The following is a 3,833-nucleotide window of genomic DNA, read 5'->3' as shown; positions in this document are numbered from 1 at the left end:
AGCTATATTATTTTAACTGGCTATAAATGAACGCGCTTGTTTTTCCTGAAGCTTTTAATGTGAAATGTGAAGGCATAACAGTGTATGACTGATTAAAGTATGTAAAAACAGTGAGATAACCTGATATGTCTGACTAAATGCATTTATGTGCATTTATTTAAGTAATGTGGTGACCCACAATAGATAAGAACAAATGCTTATTTAAAATGGCGGCCTGGCAAACGACAAGGGCCACTTGAGTTAAGGGTTAAGAAATATATAATAAAAAGTTTGGGAACCACTGCTGTACTGTTGTACTGACACTCGTGCCCTGAAGGCTATGCTTTGAGCAGCCACAAATATTCTTGTCAAAAGGTAAAAAAAAATTCACACGCATGCAATTTGTCATATGAATTGTATAGATAGAGAGGGAGGATTGTGATGCTAAATAAAATGGCTGTTATCTTCACATTGGATTAGATTCTGCTGTTGGTCTGCATTGCTTTTACATGGTGATATCTGAATAGTTAATACAATAGCAATTGTATCTTTGCTTAAGCTCTTTTTGTGTTTGTTTCAGATCAACGGATAGCTTTGTCATTAACACTTTGACGGAGTGCCAGACCTTGTCGAAAGATTTTTTTTTCAATAGCTTCCATGTAATATGTCAAAGTGACTCCAATAGATGAATAGAGCCGGCCACTGGATTCCTGGAGGAAAGGCTGCGGAACGTCAGGAAGCGGCTGAGATCAACCAGCAGGTCGCAGAGCACGGCACAGACACAACCACAAACGCCAGATGATGGCGCTCTAGCAAGGGCTCTCATACCAGGTAATTATTAAACTGAAAAATGATTTGATGAAGCAAAACATCCATATTTCAGTGAATGACAACTTTCTTGTTCTTTTTTACAGAATGTACCATATCAGACGAACGTGGGTCACAGCTTAAAGAATGGTTGGGAAATAATTCTCAGCCCCTCAGCCAGATAGAGAACTACATGCCGAACACAGCAGTCTACAGGGCCAAGTGGATTAGGGACAACAATTGGACCATCGATCAGATCCTCGAAAGAGTTCCCTCACCTAATGACCAAAGGCATGGTAGGTATAGGGAAATATGATCTTACATATAAGGATGCATTGTTTATAATGTTTTATTAGTGTGCCACATTGAATTGGTTTTAAAAATGTGTTTTCCATTTTATAGATTGCACAGGCTTGTCCTGCATGGGGATGCTGCATCAAAGTTGTTTGAAACTTGGTAACGTGAAATGCCAGGAGGGGAGTCTAAAATGGTAAAGTTTATTCAAAGTAGAATACTTGCTTGCAAGTAGAGCTAATGGCTCTTAATAGCAGCTTTTTAATAGGAATTTGAATTTGTTCACAATAGACCTGTTGAATGTTCAGCCAGTTCATTCGTAATTGTTGTTTTGCTCTGAATTTTTTCCTACCTGAGTGATATGAACTGCACCAGTTCCACTATATTGATATAATAATTTTTTTTCAAAGATTCCATTATGTTGTTTTGTTTTTGTATTGTTTAAGTGTTTATTAAATAATATATGTATACATCTAGCATGTATTCTGTTCTAGGTTTGTAGTTTAACAGTTTTATTGCAATTTATTTTCTTAAATTGTACTGTAATGTGTTAGAATTAATCTGGCATATGGGTTAATTTTGCCCAGCATTCGGGTACACTATATAACAAATATGTAGTTGAATCATCCCAGAATTGTAATTAATTTGACCCAGCATTTGGGTACACTATATAACAAATATGTAGTTGAATCAACCCAGAATTATAATTAATTTGACCCAGCATTTGGGTACACTATATAACAAATATGTTTAGTTGAATCAACCCAGAATTATAATTAATTTGACCCAGCATTTGGGTAGAATATTTAACTCATCTGTTGGGTTAAAAATGACCAACCCATCTTGCTGGGTCAAATTAACTACTGTTGGTCCGGTGCAATAGTGATCCAGCGGTTGGGTTATTTTTAACCCATCATTTTTAAGTGTGTACAGTTGCATTTAAGTATATTTTGTTCATACTGCTATCATACTTATAATTATTATAAACTATGTTAATTTAGTATGCCTCTGTGATATTTCAAGTGATCTACAAACGCACTTCATAACTATATTTAGTGCTTTTAAAGTGTCCCACTATGACAATAATGTTTGAAGTGAAGTTCAATTACAACCTAAACATCATAAACACGTACTTTCAGTGCAATGCTATTATAGTGTAAGGTAGAAACAAATTGTTTGAAGTATATTTCATCTGTACTTTTATCCCCATTTTGTTATACTTAAGCATGAATGTTGCTATTACACTACAAGTGTATTATATTACAATTCAGTTCAAGTGCATTACATCAACAGATTATAAATTGCATTTCAGAAAAGGATCTTTATTATTGACACAAAAGTAAAACACAAAAGCAGATATTGGCAAAAGCAGGACCCTTGAACAGTAAAGGCAGCATCAAGAGAAAAAAAAAAGAACATGAGCGATATCCGCCGTGTACCTGCATTATTATGCCATTATCATTATATTAGATGAAAATGGTCTCAGAATGACAAGATTATGGTTTATCACAATAATTTCTGGGACAATTTATCGTCCAGCAAAACTTGTTATCGTAACAGGCCTACTCGCTTTATACTGGACCAATGTCGAAGATCGTTGTTCCCATCAGTAACAACAACAGAGGAACATAGAGTCCAAGTTGAAAAACCCGAAGTTACCCTTTAAATTGTGCACTCTGTTTTCAAAATAGTTTTTCAAACGACAAAAAATGTTAACCCTGTGTAAAAAAAAAAAAACAGTACCAAAGATGCCTGTTGGTCTTTAATGAAGGAGTCTGTTTTCTAGAAAAAAAAACTTTTGCTTGGTTTGCAAAAGGTTATTTCCATGCAGCTCCATGCAAATCCTGTCCAGTTAATTCAAACAAAAAAAACTAGTCCAAAGAGTACAGCCATACCAACGATGCCTTTAGGGACAACTACGCTGTTTGGTTGACAGCGCAGTCTCTCTGGCCCTTTCACTGGAAGAGCCTGTTTTTTTAGAGCAAGTGCTCTGTTGGTAAGTTTCCCTCCATCAAGTTCCATGCAAATCTTTTGGATCGAAGGCGAGCAGGGTAGCTGAAGTTCAGGGCATACTGTACATTAGTCCAAACAGTGTAGCAACAGGTAATGCTACATTATAAAGATCTTGCAACATCTTGATGCCTTCAAGGACAATACCAATGTCCCCTGGTTCATCACTTGAAGCATGTTCTTTAAGAACATAAATCGCCTCGTTGATGGCGTCTTCATCCATGCCCTATTAAAAAAAAGAAAAGAAAAAGGCAGTCAATAAGACCAATCGAGAAACAAATACACAAGTATTAAATCATAAGGGAGTAGTAAGTAGGGCTAACGATTTTAGAAAATAATCTAATTGTGATTTTTTTCCACAAATATTGTGATTGCAATTTAATATGCAATAATTTTTTAAGCTCTTTGTCTTCTGTATTATTCAACAAAGACAAGTAATACATCCTTGTATAGTATGAACAACACAATTTTAGATAGATTAAGATTATTTCCTGGAGGCCAGGTCTGGATGTGATGATGAAATTATGTGATGCATGAATTTATATGAATGACATCTTTTATTTAACTACTTCAATCACAGTAGTATATTGAGCACTGACCAAGCCTGGTGTAAACGTTCATATGAAAGTCAGAAACAAATCACACAAACTAAAGTGCAGATTGCAAAAATATGTGGCTTCACCACACTTAGTAGTACTTAGATTATCATAGTCATATGGGTACATATTTCTCTAAGAATATTA

At 35.3% G+C, this 3,833-nt stretch overlaps 1 long non-coding RNA gene across 1 annotated transcript; it reads left to right on the top strand.

The window, feature by feature from the left end:
• The first annotated feature begins 645 nt into the window (after positions 1–645).
• Positions 646–1,421, top strand: LOC114554567 (uncharacterized). Its single transcript, XR_003692474.1, has 3 exons — positions 646–810; positions 894–1,082; positions 1,189–1,421. It is a non-coding gene; the product is annotated as an uncharacterized LOC114554567 (long non-coding RNA).
• Positions 1,422–3,833: the final 2,412 nt, after the last annotated feature.

Source organism: Perca flavescens, chromosome 1 (assembly GCF_004354835.1).
Source record: "Perca flavescens isolate YP-PL-M2 chromosome 1, PFLA_1.0, whole genome shotgun sequence".
NCBI lineage: Eukaryota > Metazoa > Chordata > Actinopteri > Perciformes > Percidae > Perca > Perca flavescens.
This window is presented reverse-complemented; position numbering and strand designations above follow the sequence as displayed.